A 22446-nucleotide genomic window follows, 5' to 3' on the forward strand; every position below is an offset into this window, starting at 1 on the left:
TCAAAGACAAATGATATAATTTCAAAAAGTTGGACAATATTTTTTTCTTTTAATTATACATATTCATTCACATACAAGCTAGCAGCTAACTGGTGTATCCTCATTTATGTTCCCAGGACTTCTTTGGTAAGTCAGGGTTAATTTGGAAATGGGATATTTGAAATAGGCCATGCATTTTTGCAGTTAATAATTGAACTTGGACCTTCCTATAATTCCATCTGTGGGAAAACATACCCTGGAAAATGTGGTAACAAAGTTTATCTTTTCCTTTTAGGGACTTACTCTTCCTGGTTGAGACAGGCTAATATTCAAAGTATATGCTATTGATCACATTGTTGCCTATAATATAAAAAGTTCTGTTTTCAAGGCAGCATTATTTGGAAGTTTTGGGGGTTATTATAAATGTGTTACTTATATATTGGTTTATTGGTTGCCTCAGTTCAAAACAAAATTGTGTTTCCTTTTGGGCTTGATTTCAATGTTATTTAATGAATTTTTCATGCATACACACACACATTCCCCCCCACACACCCACACACCCCAGTGTTATTGTTTTATAGTTGAACTTAATAGGTCACTTTTGCCTGCTTTGTTTGAAGGTCCAATTTCTCTACTTCCTGTGTAGCTTCCAGAGAATTCTGTGCTGCGTAAGGTGCAGAACAAATAAAGAAATGAACAAATAAAACCTCTGTATTTTGCCCTGATGATGGTTCTGTTGTGGCAGTGATGATGGTGTTTCAAGTTTTAAAAACAAAATTGCATTACCAGATTCAGAATGCTATTCAGATGTGTTCTGTGTGCTTTCCAGGGTACATTTAATTTTTTTCCAAACAAGATGGTGAAACAGGGACAGCAACTATTTTCCTTCCTCCACTGTCCCAAATTGACTTCCTCCGTCAAAGCACACCTTGAGCTCCACCTCCCACATCGTGTTCCCCACTGGTGCCAATCTTCCAGTGAACTCCATTTTCCCTTTGTAAATGCTGGATGCATTAACTTATTTAAAAATATAACTCAGGTACCTGGCGAAACATGATGCCTGCCAGCTCTTCAGATAAAGAGGATCCACTTATTAATCTGTTCTGTCACCATCTGCTTGCTCAATTGGGATTGACTGCTTGCTGTCCAGACTTGACACCACGGAAATCTGATTGAGGAAAAGAAACTGTTTGTACATTTCCCCCACTGATACAGCACAACACTGTTGCAGCCAGGGAGTTAAGCTGATGTGACATGATATCAGATGACCTGCCATTGTACGACAGAAATTAAAAAGAAAATATTCTTTCAAACTGGAATTCCTTATGTGATTTTTATATTCTTGGGCTTTGAGCAGATTGAGTATTGAATTGCTTGACTGGAGCCCATGGATAATTAAATACCTGCAACAATCTTCCCAGGGTGAAATTCAGCCACATTTGACTTGTTCAGCATGGTGTCTCAGTTCTAACCATTTCATGGAAATCTTGTAAATATTGATTGGCAAAATCCCAAAGAAAGACTTTTTCTAACTCTGATTCTGAAAATCTCCAGAAGGAAAGATTTGATCTCTGTTTTTATCCTCCCTACTCCATGTCTAGTGGTTTGAGAAGTAGGTACAAATGTTGGACCTTCTTGTATATTTCTCAAGTTAGGACAGTCAATTCTTACAACATAAAAAAAAATAAAATAAAATGATTTTATGTGATCTACTAAGCTAGAATTGAATACAAATAGCAAACAAATAAATAAGCAAGAATAGCAAACAAAAAACCAAGCTCAAGATATATCAGTGGAATCAAAATAGTATTGATCATTTCTTGGGAAGCATCTTGAGTCCCTCAGTATGAGATATTGATTAATAATGTTAACTCGCCAGAAGAACATAAACATGGTGTATGAATGTATGGTTTTCAAGCACTGAAGGGTTGGCATTCCATGCTTATTCTATTAAGATTGTATTAATGGATGTGTTTTTGTTGAAAAGGCAGGTAGAACTAAATTTAAGTCACACCTATAACCAAAACTGAATGACATAAAATTTCTGAAAAAATATATATTAATTAATAAATTAAGAGAAAAAAGAGACACACAAGTAAGAGTTAAATATCTTACAAGAATTTTGTTAAGTAACAAGGAACAAAGTATTATCACTCTCTTAATATTCAGTTTCTCTTTAGTCAAGGCTAATCATTTGTTAATTTGTGTAAGCTCTAGTGCTTAAAAATTCACATGTGTATAGGATGTGTGTCTGATCCTTATTTTTTATTATAAACTAAATGGTATGAAAAGTAAATACTATTGGAAAATATAAAATCTCATTCATTCAATGCAAATAACACTGAATAAATTAATAAATTGATGGACCTCTCTTTGATATTCACTTGTGAAGAGAGTGTGTATGGGCATTTATGTGTATCTTTTTTGTGGGACAGGTGTGTATAAGCACATAAGGTACTTGAAGCACTGGAGAGGAAAAGGACTTGATTAAACAGATGAAAGACAGTACCAAGTTAAAAGTGACATAAGTCAAGAATACCTTTTAAAACATCAAAAAATTGGGGGAGGAGCTTCAAGATGGCAGAAGAGTAAGATGTGGAGATCACCTTTCTCCCCACAAATACATCAGAAATACATCTACATGTGGAACAACTCCTACAGAACAACTACTGAACACTGGAAGAAGACCTCAGACCTCCGAAAAGGCAAGAAACTCCCCACGTACCTGGGTAGGGTAAAAGAAAAAGTAAAAAACAGAGACAAATAATAAGGACAGTACCTGTGCAAGTGGGAGGGAGCTGTGAAGGAGGAAAGGTTTCCACACACTAGGAAGCCCCTTCGTGGGCAGAGACTGCGGGTGGCAGAGGGGAGGAGCTTTGGAGCCACAAGGAGAGCGCAGCAACAGGGGTGCGGGGGACGAAGCAGAGAGATTCCCACACAGAGGATCAGTGCCGACTGGCACTCACCAACCTGAGAGGCTTGTCTGCTCACCTGCTGGGACAGGTGGGGGCTGGGAGCTGAAGTTCGGGCTTCGAAGTTCAGATCCCAGGGAAAGGACTGTGGTTGGCTGCATCAACACGGACTGAAGGGGGCTACTGTGCCACAGCTAGCCGGGAGGAAGTCCAGGAAAATGTCTGGAGCTGCAAAAGAGACAAGAGAGTTTTTCTTGCCTCTTTCTTTCCTGGTGCACAAGGAGAGGGGATTAAGAGCGCTGCTTGAAGGAGCCCCAGAGACAGGTGCAAGCCACAGCTATCAGTGCGAACCCCAGAGTAGGGCAGGGGATGCTAAGCCTGCTGCTGTGCCACCAAGAATCCTGTGTGCAAGCACAGGTCACTATCCACACCTCCCCTCCCAGGAGCCTGTGCAGCCTGCCACTGCCAGGGTCCTGTGATCCCGGGACAGCTTCCTCGGGAGAATGCACAGCACGCCTCAGGCTACTGCAACATCACGCTGGCCTCTGCCACTGCAGGCTTTCCCTGCACACCTTACCCTTCCCTCCCCCAGGCTTGAGTGAGCAAGAGCCCCCGAATCAGCTGCTCCTTTAACCCCGTCCTGTCTGAGCGAAGAACAGACCCCCTCAGGAGACCTACACACAGAGGAAGGTCCAAATCCAAAGCTGAACCCCGAGACCTGTACAAACAAAGAAGAGAAAGAGAAATTTCTCCCAGCATCTTCAGGAGCAGCGGATTAAATTTCCACAATCAACTTGATGTAACCTGAATCTGTGGAATACCTGAATAGACAACAAATCACCCCAAATTGAGGAGGTGAGCTTTGGGAGCAATTATATATATATATATATATATATATATATATATATATATATATATATATATATATATATATATATATATATCAGGAAAAAAGGGGAATATATATATATATCATATACATATATATATACATATATATATATATATATATATCATATATATTTTTTTCCCTCCTTTTTTTCCTTTTTCCGAGTCTGTATGTGTATGCTTCTGTGTTTGATTCTGTCTGTAGAGCTTTGCTTTTACCATTTGTCCTAGGGTTCTGTCAGTTCTTTTTTTTTTTTTACTTAAAAACTTTTTTTCTTAATAAATATTTTTTTATTTTAATAACTATTTTATTTTACTTTATTTTATTTTATCTTCTTCTTTCTTTCTTTTTTCTTTCTTTTTTCCTCCCTTTTATTCTGAACCATGTGGAAGACAGGCTCTTGGTGCTCCAAACAGGCACAGGGCTGTGCCACTGAGGTGGGAGAGCCAAGTTCAGAACACTGGTCCACAAAAGACCTCCCAGCTCCACGTAATATCAAGCAGTGAAAATCTCCCAGAGATCTCCATCTAAATGCTAAGGCCCAGCTCCACTCAATGACCAGCAAGCTACAGTGATGGACACCCTATGCCAAACAACTAGGAAGAGAGGAGCACAAACCCATCCATTAGCACAGAGGCTGCCTAACATCATAATAAGGCAACAGACACACCAAAACACACCACCAGACATGTACCTGCCCACCAGAAAGACTAGATCCAGCGTCATCCACCAGAGCAAAGGCTCTAGTCCCCTCTAACAGGAAGCCTACACAACCCACTTAACCAACCTTAGCCACTAGGGACAGACACCAAAATGAATGGAAACTACGAACCTGCAGCCAGCGAAAAGGAGACCCCAAACACAGTAAGTTAAGGAAAATGAGAAGACAGAGAAGCACAGAGCAGATGAAGGAACAAGGCAAAAACCCAGAAGACCTAACAAATGAAGAGGAAATAGGAAGTCGACGTGAAAAATATTTCAGAAGAATGATAGTAAATATGATCCAAAATCTTGGAAATACAAAAGAGAAAATCCAAGAAACGTTTAACAAGGACCAAGAAGAAATAAACAGCAAACAAACAGAGATGAACAACACAATAAATGAGATTAAAAATTCTCTAGAAGGGATCAGTAACAGAATAACTGATGTAGAATAACAGATAAGTGACCTGGAAGATAAAATATTGGAAATAAATACTGCAGAACAGAATAAAGAAAAAAGAATGAAAAGAAGAGAGGACAGTCTCAGAGACGTCTGTGACAACATTAAACGAACCAACATTCAAATTATAGGGGTCCCAGAAGAAGAAGAGAAAAAAAAAAGGGACTGAAAATATATTTGAAAAAGTTATAGTTGTAAACTTCCCTAACATGGAAAAGGAAATATTTAATCAAGTCCAGGAAGCACAGAGAGTCCATACAGGATAAATCCAAGGAGAAACACGCCAAGACACACATTAATCAAACTATCAAAAATTAAATACAAAGAACAAATATTAAAAGCAGCAAGGGAAAAACAACAAGTAACACATAACAGAATCCCAATAAGGTTAAGAGCAGATCTTTCCGCAGAAACTCTGCAAGCCAGAAGGGACTGGCAGGATATATTTAAAGTGATGAAAGAGAAAAATCTACAACCAAGATTATGCTATCCAGCAAGGATCTCATTGAAATTTGACAGAGAAATTAAAAGCTTTACAGACAAGTGAAAGCTAATAGAATTCAGCACCACCAAACCAACTTTACAGCAAATGCTAAAGGAACTTCCCTAGGCAAGAAACACAACAGAAGGAAAAGACCTACAAATATAAACTGAAAACAATTAAGAAAATGGTAAGAGGAACCTACATGTCGATAATTACCTTAAATGTAAATGGATTAAATGGTCCAACTAAAAGACATAGACTGGCTGAATGAATATAAAAACAAAACCAATATATGTGCTGTCTACAAGAGACTCACTTCAGACCTAGGGACACAAACAGGCTGAAAGTGAGGGCATGGAACAAGATATTCCACGCAAATGGAAATCAAAAGAAAGCTGGAGTAGCAATTCTCATATCAGACAAAATAGACTATAAAACAAAGACTATTACAAGAGACAAAGAAGGACACTACATAATGATCAAGGGATTGATCCAACAAGAAGATATAACAACTGTAAATATTTATGCACCCAAAATAGGACAACCTCAATACATAAGGCAAATACTAAGAGATATAAAATGGAAATCAACAGTAATACAATCATAGTAGGTGACTTTAACACCCCACTTTCACCAAGGGACGGATCATCCAAAATGAAAATAAATAAGGAAACATAAGCTTTCAATGATACTAAACTAGAAGGACTTAATTGATATTTAAAGGACATTCCATCCAAACACAACAGAATACACATTCTTCGCAAGTGCTCATGGAACATTCTCCAGAAGAGATCATATCTTGGGTAACAAATAAAGCCTTGGTAAATTTAAGAAAATTGAAATTGTATCAACTATCTTTTCTGACCACAATGCTATGAGATGGGATATCAATTGCAAAAAAATCCGGAAGAAATACAAATACATGGAGGCTAAACAACACACTATTTAATAACCAAGAGATCACTGAAGAAATCAAAGGTGAAATCAAAGCCTATCAAGAAACAAATGACAATGAAAACACAATGACCCAAAACCTATGGGATGCAGCAAAAGCAGTTCTAAGAGGGAAGTTTATAGCTATACAAGCCTACCTTAAGAAACAAGAAACATCTCAAATAAACAACCTATACTTACACCTAAAGCAATTAGAGAAAGAAGAACAAAAAAATCCCCAAAGTTAGCAGAAGGAAAGAAATCATAAAGATCAGATCAGACATAAATGAAAAAGAAATGAAGGAAACAATAGCAAAGCTCAATAAAACTAAAAGCTGGTTCTTTCAGAAGATAAACAACATTGAAAAACTATTAACGAGACTTATCATGAAAAAAAGGGAGAAGACTTAAATCAATAGAATTATAAATGATAATAGAGAAGTAACAACTGACACTGCAGAAATAAAAAGGATCATGAGGGATTACGACAAGCAAATATATGCCAATAAAATGGACAACCTGAAAGAAATTGACAAATACCTAGAAATACACAACCTTTCAAGAGTGAACCAGGAAGAAATAGAAAATATGAACAGACAAATCACAAGCACTGAAATTGAAACTATGATTTAAAATCTTCTAACAAACAAAAAACTAGGACCAGATGGCTTCACAGGCAAATTCTATCAAACAATTAAGAAAGAGCTAACACCTATCCTTCTCAAACTCTTCCAAAATGTAGCAGAGGAAGGAACACTCCCAAACCCATTCTATGATGCCAACATTACCCTGATACCAAAAGCAGAAAAAGATGTCACAAAGAAAGAAAACTGCAGGCTAATATCACTGATGAACATAGATGCAAAAATCCTCAACAAAATACTAGCAAACAGAATCCAACATCACATTAAATGGATCATATATTATGATCAAGTGGGGTTTATCCCAGGAGTGCAAGGATTCTTCAATATACGCAAATCAATCAGTGTGGTACACCATATTGAAAAAATTGAAGGAGAAAAATCATATGATCATCTTAATAGATGCAGAGAAAGCTTTTGACAAAATCCAACACCGATTTATGATAAAAACCCTCCAGAAAGTAGAGGTAGAGGAACTTACCTCAACCTAATAAAGGCCATATGACAAACCCACAGCCAACATTGCCCTCAATGGTGAAAAACTGAAACCATTTCCACTAAGATGAAGAAAAAGACATGGTATCTCACTCCCACCACTTTTATTCAACATAGGTTTGGAAGTTTTAACCACAGCAATCAAAGAAGAAAAAGAAATAAAAGGAATCCAAATTGGAAAAGAAATAGTAAAGCTGTCAATGTTTGTGGGTGACATGATATATACATAGATATTCCTAAAGATGCTACCAGAAAACTACCAGAGCTAATCAATGAATTTGGTAATGTAGCAGGCTACAAAATTAATGCACAGAAATCTCTAGCATTCTTACATATTAATGATGAAAAATCTGAAAGTGACATTAAGAAAACACTCCCATTTACCATTGCAACAAAAAGAATAAAATATCTAGGAATAAACCTACCTAAGGAGACAAAAGACCTGTATACAGAAAATTATAAGACGCTGATGAAAGAAATTAAAGCTGATTCAAACAGATGGAGAGATATACCATGTTCTTTGATTGGAAGAATCAACATTGTGAAAATGACTCTACTACCCAAAGCAATATACAGATTCAGTGCAATCCCTATCAAATTACCACAGACATTTCTCAGAGAAATAGAACAAAAAATTTCACAATTTGTATGGAAACACAAAGCACTCTGAATAGCCAAAGCAATCTTGAGAAGAAAAACGGAGCTGGAGGAATCAGGCTCCCTGACATCAGACTATACTACAAAGCTACAATAATCCAGACAGTATGATACTGGCACAAAAACAGAAAGATAGATCAATGGAACAGGATAGAAAGCCCAGTGTTAAACCCAAACACATATGACCACCTAATCTTTGATAAAGGAAGCAAGAATATACAGTGGAGAAAAGACAGCCTCTTCAATAAGTGGTGCTGAGAAAACTGGGGAGCTACATGGAAAAGAATGAAATTAGAACACTCCCTAACACCATACACAAAAATAAACTGAAAATGGATAAAATACCTAAATGTAAAGCCAGACACCATCAAACTCTTAGAGGAAAATATAAGCAGAACACTCTATGATATAAAACACAGTAAGATCCTTTTTGACCCACCTCCTAGAGAAATGGAAATAAAAACACAAGTAAACAAATGAGACCTAATGAAACTTCAAAGCTTTCACAGCAAAGGAAAACATAAACAAGACAAAAAGAGAACCCTCAGAATGGGAGAAAATATTTGCAAATGAAGCAACTGACAATGGATTAATCTCCAAAACATACAAGCAACTCATGCAGCTCAATATCAAAAATAACAAACAACCCAATCCAAAAATGGGCAGAAGACTTAAATAGACATTTCTCAAAAGAAAATAACCAGATTTCCAACAAATACATGAAAGGATACTCAACATCATTAATCATTAGAGAAATGCAAATAAAAACTACAATGAGATATCATGTCACACTGGTCAGAATGGCCATCATCAAAAAATCTACAAACAATAACTGCTGCAGAGGGTGTGGAAAAAACGGAACCCTCTTGCACTGTTGGTGGGAATATAAATTGATACAGCCACTATGGAGAACAGTATGGAGGTTCCTTAGAAAATGAAAAATAGAACTATCATACAACCCAGCAATCCCTCTACTGAGCATATACCCTGAGAAAACCATAATTCAAAAAGAGTCATGTACCAAAATGTTCATTCCAGCTCTATTTACAATAGCCAGGACATGGAAGCAACCTAAGTGTCCATGGACAGATGAATGGATAAAGAAGATGTGGCACATATATACAATGGAATATTACTCAGCCATAAAATGGAATGAAACTGAGCTATTTGTAGTGAGGTGGATGGACCTAGAGACTGTCATACAGAATGAAGTAAGTCAGAAAGAGAACAACAAATACTGTATGCTAACACACATATATGGAATCTTAAAAAAAAATAAAGAAAAAAAAAAAAAGAAAATGGTCAGAAGAACCTAAGGGCCAGACAGGAATAAAGATGCAGATGTACTAAAGAATGGACTTGCGGATATGGGGAGAGGGATGGTTAAGCTGGGACAAAGTGAGAGAGTGGCATGGACATGTACACACTACCAAACGTAAAATAGAAAGCTTGTGGGAATCAGCCACATAGCACAGGGAGATCAGCTTGGTACTTTGTGACCACCCAGAGGAGTGGGATAGGGAGGGTGGGAGGGAGGGTGATGCAAGAGGAAGATATTTGGGGACATATTATATGTATAACTGATTCACTTTGTTATAAAGCAGAAACTAACACACCATTGTAAAGCAATTATACTCTAATAAAGATGTTTAAAAAATCAAAAATTTATTTTAACAAGTTATAATTGTATTGTCCAATATTTTCTCAAGTTAATGAAAGGAAATGTCTTTACCATAAATATTTAAGACTAAAATTTAAGAAGAAAAAATATTAATGAAAGAAAATAATTCTGTTTTTTTTTATTGAGGTTTAATTTACAGAACATTATATTAATTTCAGGTGTGCAATGCAGTGATTTGAAATTTGTATATATTGTAAAATGATCACCACAATAAAATCCAGTTAACATCTGACACCATAGATAGTTACTTTTCTTTCCTTTGATGAGAACTTTCAACATCCACTCTCCTTACTACTTTTAAATGTTCAATACAGTATTATTAACTGTAGTCACTGTGCTGTACATTGTATCACCCTGACTTACTCATTTTATACCCGTAAATGTATAACTTTGACCCCCTTTATTCACTTTGTCCACTGCCATACCCCACCTCAGGCAACCATTAATCTCTTCTCTATACCCATGAGCTCAAATATTTTGTTTTGTTCTGTCTTGTTTGGTTTTTGCTATGCTTTGATTTAGGTTCTACAGGCAAGTGAGACCATATGTTAATTTTCTTTTTCTGTCCAACTTACTTTACTTGGCATAAAGCCTTCAAGGTCACAAATGGCAAGATTACATTCTTTTTCAGGGATGAATAATATTCCATCATATATATATATATATATATATACATATATATATGTATATATAATATCACTATATCACAACTTATTTATTCATTATCCATTGATGGACACTTAGGTCATTTCCATTGTCTTGGCTTTTGTAAATGACACAGGAATGAACATTTAAGTGCATGTATCTTTTCAAATTAGTGTTTTTGTTTTCTTCAGGTAAATACCCAGAAGTGGAAATGCTGAATCATATGGCAGGTCTATTTTTTAATTTTTTGAGGAAACTCCATACTCTTTTTCACAGTGGCTGCACCAGTTTACATTCCCATCAACAGTGCACAAGAGTTTCTTTTTCTCCACATGCTATCACCATTCTAAGTGTTTGTTAGGTGACTTCTCATTTTAGTTTTGATTTGCATTTCCCTGTTTTCATCTTGCCAAATTGATTGAAAAATGACTTAGATGTTGAGTGTTTTTATCTCCATAGACTCCATCTCAGTTTTCCCCTAATCTAAAGTAGAAAAGGTAAATTCAAATGCATACTGTTTATACTAAACAGGAGTTTGGTCATGCATTCTTGGACCTTTTCTGGATGAACTGAGCTGAATAGAGGAAACATGGGAAAAAATGTATCTTTTAGAGTTGTCCCTAAAGTCACACATCCAAAATCCCCTCCAAGCACGTAGCTCTTTGTTTTCTTCTGGGATCTGAGTCAAAGTAGAATCCGTAGTGAGAACAGTATTAGCCCCTAAATGAGGGGGGGGATCACAAAAATAATGGCAAATGGGAGAGATCACATCCCTGGTATCATGGAATCCTACAGGTTCTTCAGGAAAGCAAAGGTGTTTTTGGCCAAGAAAGAACATTCAGAATGCACTAGAACAAAATTATTCATATTATAAACTATGAAAAATGCACAGAAATCTGTAGAAAGCAAAAGATTTACTTGTATTTTGTAGAATGAAGTTAAAATATGGTATGGTGTTAACTATAACATCCCAAAGTGAAAACCTGTCAGTTCCATCTTGAATACCACACAAAATTATGCTCCTTGTTACTCAGTAAGCATGAAGCAAAGACTGGCACAAGAATTCAAAGTGGCAAGTTTCTGTTAGGAGGCAGGGACATACCAATCTAAGCCACATAAATGAAAGATAATTTAAAAAATAGATCTAGAAAGAAAATTATTTTAGTTTCCCAAGGAATGAAACCACTGAAACAAGTAAATGTTATTTCCTGGAGAGGGAGTGGAAGAGAGAAATGAGAAAATAAAGGTTGCTCAATATCAATTTTCCATTTGGTTCAAAGAAAATATTTGCTTGTATCTTAAACTGAATATTTTTCTCATCCACACCATATCATTCCATTAGTCTTTACTTTTTTTAAAAAATTATATTTCCTTCTTATCAAAAAGCTTTCTTTGAGCCAATCAAGGTGGGAGGCCAGAAAGTTGATAAGGAGGTCATTATAACAACTCAAATAGAAGATATAATAAAATCCATTTCAATGTGTAAGGGCTAATTCCTATTAACATTTACAATATGATTGATTATTTAGCAATTCCTATTCCCCTTTTCCTCTATTTCTATCCCCCAAATGCTCTGTAGTAGAAAAATTTGACCTTGCTGAGGGAAGTAATAACACAACATATCTGCACCATCCATGTAATTAATACCACCTTCTGAAAGGAGCACCTGACCGGCAAAATACAACTCAAATGCATGAGCACACTGAGGAACTCTTTGCCTTGTTCACCTTCTTTCTAAATAATTCATCAGTTTAATGATAATGACATTCAAATATCATAATTACAGCTGACTCTTTAAAAAACATCAATTCCATGGCCAAAAATAGAGTAACCAGCCCCCACTCCTTTTCTCACCATTAGCTGTTAATGCCAAAATATGATCTTTATTCATTTCACTGACATAATATAAAACCAATGTAGATTTCCCATTTTTCATAAAATTTTCATCTGCAGTATTAGTTTCACTGATAGCAGACTGCAAAATGTTGTTAAGCTACAAGATGGAAGACACTGCAAAAACCTCATGATGTTAAGAAGCCATAAAATTTTATTCACTTCATTTACTGCTACAGTCCAGTAACCCTATAGTAAGAGTGTGCTATTTTTATTGTGTATTTATTTAAAGGTTGAATATTTCATTCCCTGGACTAGGCATTTAACTGAGTTAATCTGGGTTCCTAATAGAAGGAGTTGTATTCTACTTCAGTGTTTATCATTCTCTTAAAAGTGTTTTTTGTATTTTGGTTGTTGTGGAAAATATGATAACATAATATTGCAAACAAGAGGTTAGCTATGGTTAGGTGGCTTATTTGTGCTCAGAATTAAACCACCAGTGTATGAGCCTCACATGACACTGAGTAGAAACACTCCTTTTGCCATCTTGTTCCATCTAATGCCTCTTCCAAAGCAAGTCTCAGAGCACAGTGCAATGAAACACAGTGCATCAGACCTTGTATTGGATAGTCTGGCACTTGGACAGAGGTGCTTGACTGCTCACACAATCCTGCAGAAGTCAGTAACATTTTGGTATTTATTGCTTATTTGGTATAACTGCTCAGAATGTCTGAGCAGTTTGACATAAGTAGGTGAGATCTTTTTAGAATAGCAGGAAGCAGAGCCTGTTTTAGGTCTACTCATGAAACCATAGCCATTTAAGCTAATTTGTCTGTTTTCATACCAAGTTATATTATACTATTCTATACTGCACTATACTATTGTTATGTGAAAGTTGTAGCATAAGGACATGAGGTAGAGAAGGAACGTTATGCACAGCAATTTTGCCAATACATGGAATTCATCTGAATATCGCAAGGAGCTTCAACAGACTTTCTTAATTGTGGACCAATGACAGCTATACCAGTGGTCACTCCACTACAGAGAAAAAAAAAGGGGCAAGTAAATCTAGAAAAGCACGAAGAAAGAGAGTGGAAGGGGCAGTTGTTTCTAGTACCAAGGCTGGCTCCCTTAGGATAAAGGAGTTGATTGCACCATGTTTAGCGAACTCCCAGGAAACTCAAGGATGTCAATATTTACTTAGACCCCAGGAGTAACTGTTCCCTGCTCAGTCCCAATTAAAGGCCACATGGAAACTCCAGGTGCAGTAAATAGATAAACTAGCAACAAAAATACAATAGCAAGCAGGCCAGACAATTGATGTACGACATCCATAATACATTCCTTCTGTGTCTGTGACTCGTTAGGAACCAAGAAGACAAGCCTGTCCCCACTTGGCCCCCTTGTCTATAACACAGGCTGATAAGAGAACCTACGCCAGCTGCAGTGTTTTCCCTTGAAAGTGCAAAATATGGTGTTGATAAAAGCAAGGTGTGCATTTTTAAAGGCATATGAGAGAGAGATTTAAATCACCTGAGATAGTCTGTATTTATTCATTCCAAAGGGGTACAAAGGCTCTGTCTGGGTAGGATTAAAGAGTAAATGTTCAAAAGGAATATGTGAGAGTCCCCAGGAGACTGGAAATATAAGAATGAATTAAAATGAGACAGATAATATGTCCCAAAATAGCCAAATAATGACTATTCGTAGTTACTATCTTGTTAGCACCGATTGTGGAATATTTGAGGGCCTGGGAGAATCGATGTATATGGTAAACAATCACCTCCTAAATTGAAATGTCAGAGATACGATACAGAATAATGAATATAAAATCTAGACAAAACTAATGACCAAACAAGATAAACAAATTAAAGCAGATAAGCCATGAAGGGTGAGTGACTAATGATTGAGTTAGGAATCATCCCACTGAAAATCTGTCCATTTGAACAGCCCTTGCTGTGTGGTATCAACACGGGCTGACAGCTGAGTCCCTCATGTCTCCCTTTAGCTTCTGTGATATAAAATCTGAGCTATGGATGTGAGATGCAGGAGTTCGGTATTCAGGCAGTGGTGGGGAAACCATTTCCAAATTGTACAATTTCATGATCATCCATCTATCATTCCTAGAGATGAAAGGTAATGTATTTTGCTTATTATAAACCTGGTACAGTGGTCTTGTGCTCAGTTTCCCCCTAAAAATGATTCTCAAACGTTTTTTTCTTTTCTTTTTTGTTTGCTTGAATTTTTTAAGGGTGTTAGAAATCTTACATGATACCGTTCGATTGTTATTGTGTGCACCTTCCCCGTTTTTCTATTTGCAATTGATTAGTGAACCTCTTCTTGTGGCTAAATGACTTAGCAGAGAAGAGATGTTTGATGGATCTCATTGGACTTGGGTCAACACTGTTCTGAAGTAAAAGGAGCCAGTGTGCTTTAATGTGACACTCCATCACAGGAAAAGCTCTGCTTCCAGCTTCCAATCATTTAGCAACTCCTTATAACCTAAAAGAGCATTATTAGGCAAAACCGAGATGTTGACACAATCTGATCTCTACAGTGTGTTTCACTTTTAGGTCTTTTTTTTTGTTGTTCTGGGCTCTGTTTTTCTTTTTTTGCAAAGGCAAAATTATTCTCTTCATTTTATGGATGATGAAGCCATAGTTCAGAGAGGGGAATTCACTTGTCCAAGCTCATTAAGTGAATAAATCACAAAAATGAGGGCCCTTCCCCCAAACCCTGTACCACGTTTACATTCAGTTTGTGCAGTAGTCAAAGTCTCTCAAACTCCCAGCTACTTTTTCTTTTAAGGGTATAAAAGGCTTATTTTATTTTTATTTCATTTTTTAAACATTTTTATTGGAGTATAATTGCTTTACAATGGTGTGTTAGTTTCTTCTCTATAACAAAGTAAATCAGCTATACATTTACATATATCCCCATATCTCCTCCCTCTTGCATCTCCCTCCCACCCTCCCTATTCCACCTCTCTAGGTGGTCACAAATCACTGAGCTGATCTCCCTGTGCTATATGGCTGCTTCCAACTAGCAATCTGTTTTACATTTGGTAGTGTATATATGTCCATGCCACACTCACACTTCATCCCAGTTACACTTCCCCATCCCGGTGTCCTCAAGTCCATTCTCTACGTCTGCATCTTTATTCTTGTCCTGCCCCTAGGTTCTTCAGAGCCATATCTATCTATCTATCTATCTGTCTATCTATCTATCTATCTATATATATAAATATATATATATATATATACATATATATATATATTTAGATCCCATATATATGTGTTAACATATGGTATTTATTTTTTTCTTTCTGACTTACTTCAATTTGTATGAAAGACTATAAACCCATCCACCTCACTACAAAAAAATTCAATTTCGTTTCTTTTTATGGCTGAGTAATATTCAATTGTATATATGTGCCACATCTTCTTTATCCATTCATCTGTCGATGGACACTTAGGTGGCTTCCATGTTCTGCCTATTGTAAATAGAGCTGCAATGAACATTGTGATACATGACTCTATTTGAATTATGCTTTTCTCAGGGTATATGCCCAGTGGTGGGATTGCTGGGTATTATGGTAGTTCTATTTTTAGTTTTTTAAGGAACCTCCAGACTATTCTTTTTTTTTTTTTTGACAAATAAACATTTTATTTAAATGACTGTGTTGATACAGGCTAAAATAAGAAAGCCATAATGGTGATGAAATCTGTTTATGATTAAAAGCTAACATGCATATTTTTTCATGTGGCTTAGAACATAAGGGTCAACAAGATCCTTTCATTATATGTATGAAAGAATAAAAAAACACTGTAAATGTAAATGAAATGTAGTACAAATACATTTGCTTCATCCTCTCTCACAATCTATACCACAAAATAGGTTTTCAAGTAAAACAAAACAAAAATGTATATATTTTAAGTTATCTAATATATTGTGGGGTAAAATTATCCTTTACACTTTTCCCTACAGCATTAGAAATTTTGTTTAATGTATGAGAATGTAACCTTAGGAAAATTAAACTGTGAATGTTAATATCACAAATGGAGAACAGAGTGCTTTGGTTTGATGAGCTTGTATTGCCTTGTCAACTTCCAGCCACAGCAGCTGTAATCCAATTGATCTCAAAGATAAATGTCTTCAGGAAGTGACCTACTAATCCTTAGTGACTTCTCTACTTTCTCATAGTTCAAATTGGAAAAATGTTTAAAGGAAGCTGAAGGAAATGATAAATAAAAATAATTATGTTTGAATAGACTAGAAATTATAATTAGAGACTTTTTTAAAAGAGAAAAAATAGAAATTTTTTTCTGTGTAATAAGAAGATAATTTTTTTAAATAAATAAGATACATACATGTGTGTGTGTATGTGTGTTTCACAGTCAAGACACAAATTAACAAATTGTAGCATGGAAGAATAATTCAGTTCAGGTGATTATATGCCATGATTTTAGACTATCTTTAAATATGGTCATACAAGGTTATAGGCATCAGTTATCTTTGCCTGATCATTCAACCCTTCAATAAGAATTTAAAAGATTAATTAAAATAACCAAAGTATATAAAAATACAGCATGGTTAAAGTAAATATATCTTTTTTTTTTTTTTTTTTTGCTTTATAACAAATTTAATCAGTTATACATATACATATGTTCCCATATCCCCTCCCTTTTGCGTCTCCCTCCCACCCTCCCTATCCCACCCCTCCAGGCGGTCACAAAGCACCGAGCTGATCTCCCTGTGCTATGCGGCTGCTTCCCACTAGCTATCTACCTTACGTTTGGTAGTGTATATATGTCCATGCCGCTCTTTCACTTTGTCACAGCTTACCCTTCCCCCTCCCCATATCCTCAAGTCCATTCTCTAGTAGGTCTGTGTCTTTATTCCTGTCTTACCCCTATGTTCTTCATGACCAGACTATTCTTAGTGGCTGTCTCAACTTACATTCCCACCAACAGTGCAAGAGGGTTCCCTTTTCTCCACACCCTCTCCAGCATTTATTTTTTGTAGATTTTTTGATGATGCCCATTCTGACTGGTGTGACGTGATACATTATTGTAGGTTTAATTTGCATTTCCCTACTGATTAATGATGTTAAGCATCCTTTCATGTGTTTGTTGGCAATTTGTACATCTTCTTCAGAGAAATGTCTATTTAGGTCCTCTGCCCATTTTTGGATTGTGTTGTTTGTTTTTTGATATTGAGCTGCATGAACCGCTTATACATTTTGGAGATTAATCCTTCATCAGTTGCTCGTTTGCAAATATTTTCTCCCATACTGAGAGCTGTTTTTTCCTCTTGTTTAAGTTTTCCTTTGCTGTGTAAAAGCTTTGAAGTTTCATTAGGTCCCATTTGTTTATTTTTGTTTTTATCTCCATCTCTCTAGGAGGTGGGTCAAAAAGGATGTTGCTGTGATGTATGTCATACAGTGTTCTGCCTATGTTTTCCTCTAAGAGTTTAATAGCGTGTGACTTTGCATGTAGGTCTTTAATCCATTTTGAGTTTATTTTTGTGGATGGTGTTAAGGAGTGTTCTAATCTCATACTTTTACATGTAGCTGTCCAGATTTCCCAACACCATTTATTGAAGAGGCTGTCTTTTCTCCATTGTATATTCTTGACTCCTTTAACAAAAATAATGTGACAATATGTGCATGGGTTTATCTCTGGGTTTCTATCCTGTTCCATTGATCTATATTTCTGTTTTTGTGCCAGTACCATACTGTCTTGATAACTGTAGCTTTGTAGTGTAGTCTGAAGTCCAGCAGCCTGATTCCTCTAGCTCCGATTTTCTTTCTCAAGACAGCTTTTGCTATTCGGAGTTTTTAGTGTTTCCATGGAAATTGTTAAATTTTTTGTTTGAGTTCTGTGAAAAATGCCATTGGTAGTTTGATAAGTATTGTATTGAATCTGTAGATTGCTTTGGGTAGTATAGTCACTTTCACAATGTTGATTCTGTCAAAAATGAATGAACATGTTATATCTCTCCATCTGTTTGTACCATCGTTAGTTTCCTTAGTCAGCACATCTTATAGTTTTCTGCATACAAGTCCTTTGTCTCCTTAGGTAGATTTATTCCTAGGTATTTTATTCTTTCTGTTGCATTGGTAAATGAGAGTGTTTCCTTAATTTCTCTTTCAGATTTTTCATCATTAGTGTACAGGAATGTAAGAGATTTCTGTGCATCACATTTTTATTCTTGCTACTTTACCATATTCATTGATTGTCGTAGTAGATTTTTGGTAGAATCTTTAGGAAGCTCTATGTATATGTCATCTGCAAAGGGTTACTGCTTTACTTCTATTCCAATTTGGATTCCTTTTATTTCTTTTTCTTCTCTGATTGCTGTGGCTAAAACATCCAAATCTATGTTGAATAATAGTGGTGAGAGTGGACAACCTTGTCTTGTTTCTGATCTTAGAGGAAATGGTTTCAGTTTTTCATCATTGAGAATGATGTTGGCTGTGGGTTTGTCATATATGGCCTTTTTTATGCTGAGGAAAGTTCCCTTTATGCCTACATTCTGCAGGGTTTTATCATAAATGAGTGTTGAATTTTATTGAAAGCTTTTCTGCATCTGTTGAAATGATCATATGGTTTTTCTCCTTCAGTTTTTTAATATGGTTTACCACATTGATTGATTTTTGTATATTTAAGAATCCTTGAATTCCTGAGATAAGGCCTCCTTGATCATGGTGTATGATCCTTAAAATGTGCTCTTGGATTCATTTTGCTAGTATTATGATGAGGATTTTTGCATCTATGTTCATCAGTGATATTGCCCTGTAGTTTTCTTTCTTTGCGACATCTTTGGTTTTGGTATCAGGGTGATGGTGGCCTCATAGAATGAGTTTGCGAGTGTTCTTCCCTCTGCTATACTTTGGAAGAGTTTAAAAAGGATAGGTGTTAGCACTTCTATAAATGTTTGATATAATTCACCTGTGAAACCATGTGTGAAGTTATGTGGTCCTGTGCTTCTGTTTGTTGGAAGATTTTTAATCAGTTTCAATTTCAGTGCTTGTGATTGGTCTGTTTAAGTTTTCTCTTTCTTCCTGGTTCTGTCTAACAAGTTTGTACTTTTTAAAGAATTTGTCCATTTCTTTCAGGTTGTCCATTTTATTGGCATAGAGTTGCTTGTAGTAATCTCTCATGATCTTTTGTATTTCTCCATTGTAAGTTGTTACTTCTCCTTTTTCATTTTTAATTCTATTGAATTGAGTCTTCTCCCATTTTTTCAAGATGAGTCTGGCTAATGATTTATCAATTTTATCTGCTCAAAGAAGCAACTTTTAGTTTTATTGATCTTTGCTATCATTTCCTTCATATCTTTTTCATTTATTTCTGATCTGATCTTTATGATATGTTTCCTTCTGCTAAAGTAGGATTTTTTGTTGTTGTTGTTCTTCATTCTGTAATTCCTTTAGGTGTAAGGTTATGTTATTTATTTGAGATGTTTCTTGTTTCTTGAGGGAGGATTGTATTCCTATAAGCTTCCCTCTTAGGACTGCTTTTGCTGCATCCCATAGGTTTTGGGTCATTGTGATTTCATTGTTTTTTGTTTGTTTGTTTGTTTCTAGGTAATTTTGATTTCCTCTTTGATTGCATCAGTGATCTCTTGGTTATTTAGTAATAAATATATGGTTTAGCCTCGAAGTGTTTGTATTTTTTACAGATTTTTTCCTGTAATTTTTGATATCTAGTCTCATAGTGTTGTGGTTGGAAAAGATCCTTGATATGATTTCAGTTTTCTTAAATTTACCAAGACTTGCTTTGTGACCAAAGATATGATCTGTCATGGAGAATGTTCCATGAGCACTGGAGAAGAACGTTTATTCTGTTGCTTTTGGATGTAATGTCCTCTAAATATCAATTAAGCCCATATTGTTTAATGTATCATTTAAAGCTTGTGTTTCCCTATTTATTTTCACTTTGGATGATCTGTCCATTCGTGGAAGTGGCGTGTTAAAGTCCCATAGTATGATTTTGTTACTGTCGATTTCCTGTCTTATGGCTGTTAGTATATACCTTATGTATAGAGGTGCTCCTATGTTGGGTGCATATATAGTTACAATTGTTATATCTTCTTCCTCAATTGACCCCTTGATCATTATGTAGTGTCCTTCTTTGTCTCTTGCAATAGTCTTTATTTTAAAACTATTTTCTGTGATAGGAGAATTGCTACTCCAGCTTTCCTTTGATTTCCATTTGCATGGAATATCTTTTTCCATACCCTCACTTTCAGTCTGTATGTGTTCCTAGTTCTGAAGTGGGTCTCTTGTAGACAGCCTATATACAGGTCTCATTTTTGTATCCATTCAGCCAGTCTGTGTCTTTTGGTTGAAGCATTTAATCCATTTACATTAAAGGTAATTATTGATATGTATTTTTGTATTACCATTTTCTTAATTGTTTTGAGTTTGTTATTGTAGGTCTTTTCCTTGTCTTGTGTTTCCTGCCTAGAGAAGTTCCTTTAACACTTGTGGTAATGCTTGTTTGGTGGTGCTGAATTCTCTTAGATTTTGCTTGTTGGTAAAGGTTTTAATTTCTCCATCAAATCCGAATGAGATCCTTGCTGTGTAGAGTAATCTTGGTTGTAGGTTCTTCCCTTTCATCACGTTAAATATGCCCTGCACTCCCTTCTGGCTTTCAGAGTTTCTGCTGAAAGATCAGCTGTTAACCTTATGGGGATTCCCTTGTATGTTATTTGTTGTTTTTCCTTTGCTGCTTTTAATATTTATCTTTGTATTTTATTTTTGATAGTTTCATTAATATGTGTCTTGACCTGTTTCTCTTTGGATTTATCCTGTATGGGACTCTCTGCACTCCTTGGACTTGACTATTTCCTTTTCCATATTAGGGAAGTTTTCAACTATAATCTCTTCAAATATTTTCTCAGTCACTTTCGTTTTCTCTGGGACTAATATAATTTGAATGTTTGTGTTTAATGTTGTTCCAGATGTCTCTAAGACTGTCCATAATTCTTTTCATTCTTTTTTCTTTATTCTGCTCTGCAGTAGTTATTTCCACTATTTTATCTTCCAGGTCACTTATCCGTCCTTCTGCCTCAGTTATTCTGCTATTGATTCCTTCTGGAGAAGTTTTAGTTTCAGTTATTGTTTTGTTCATCTCTCTTTGTTTGGTCTTTTGTTATTCTAGGTTCTTGTTAAATGTTTCTTGTATTTTCTCCATTCTCTTTCCAAGATATTGGATCATCTTGGCTATCATCACTCTGAATTCTTTTTAGGTAAACTGCATCTTTCCTCTTCATTTGTTTGGTCTGGTGGGTTTTTGCCTTACTCCTTCATCTGCTGTGTGTTTCTCTGTCTTCTCATTTTGCTTAACTTACTGTGTTTAGAGTTTCCTTTTGGCAGGCTGCAGGTTCATAGTTCCTGTTGTTTTTGGTGTCTGCCCCAAATGGCTAGGTTTCGTTCAGTGGGTGGTGGAGGGGACTGGTGCCTGTGTTCTGGTGGATGATGCTGGATCTTTCTTTCTGGTGGGGAGGACTGTATCTGGTGGTGTGTTTGGTGGTGTCTGTGACTTTATTATGATTTTAGGCAGCCTCTCTTCTAATGAGTGGGGTTGTATTCCGATCTTGCTAGTTGTTTGGCATAGGGTGTCCAGCACTGGACCTTTCTGGTCACTGAGAGGAGCTGGGTCTTAGCATTGAGATAGAGATCTCTGGGAGAGTTTTCACCCTTTTGATATTATGTGGAACTGGGAAGTCTCTGTTGGAGTAGTGTCCTGAAGTCTGCTCCCTCACCTCAGAGGCCCAACCCTGACACCTGGCTGGAGCACCAAGACCCTGTCAGCCACCCGGCTCAGTATAAAAGGGATAAAAAAATAAATAAAATAAAATAAAATAAAGTAATTATAATTATTTTTTTAAATTATTAAAAATAAAATTAAAAAGTAATTAAAAAAGAAAGAAGAGAGCAACCAAACCAAAAAAAATCAATCCACCAATGATAACAAGTGCTAAAATCTATCAAAAAAAAAAAAAAAGGAAAAAAGGAAAATGGACAGATTGAACTGTAGGACAAATTGTAGAAGCAAAGATATACAGACAAAATCACACAAGGAAGCATAGACATACACACTCACCAAAATGGAAAAAAGGAAAA

The sequence above is a fragment of the Hyperoodon ampullatus genome, assembly GCF_949752795.1.
Source record: "Hyperoodon ampullatus genome assembly, chromosome: 13".
Classification (NCBI taxonomy): Eukaryota; Metazoa; Chordata; class Mammalia; order Artiodactyla; family Ziphiidae; genus Hyperoodon; species Hyperoodon ampullatus.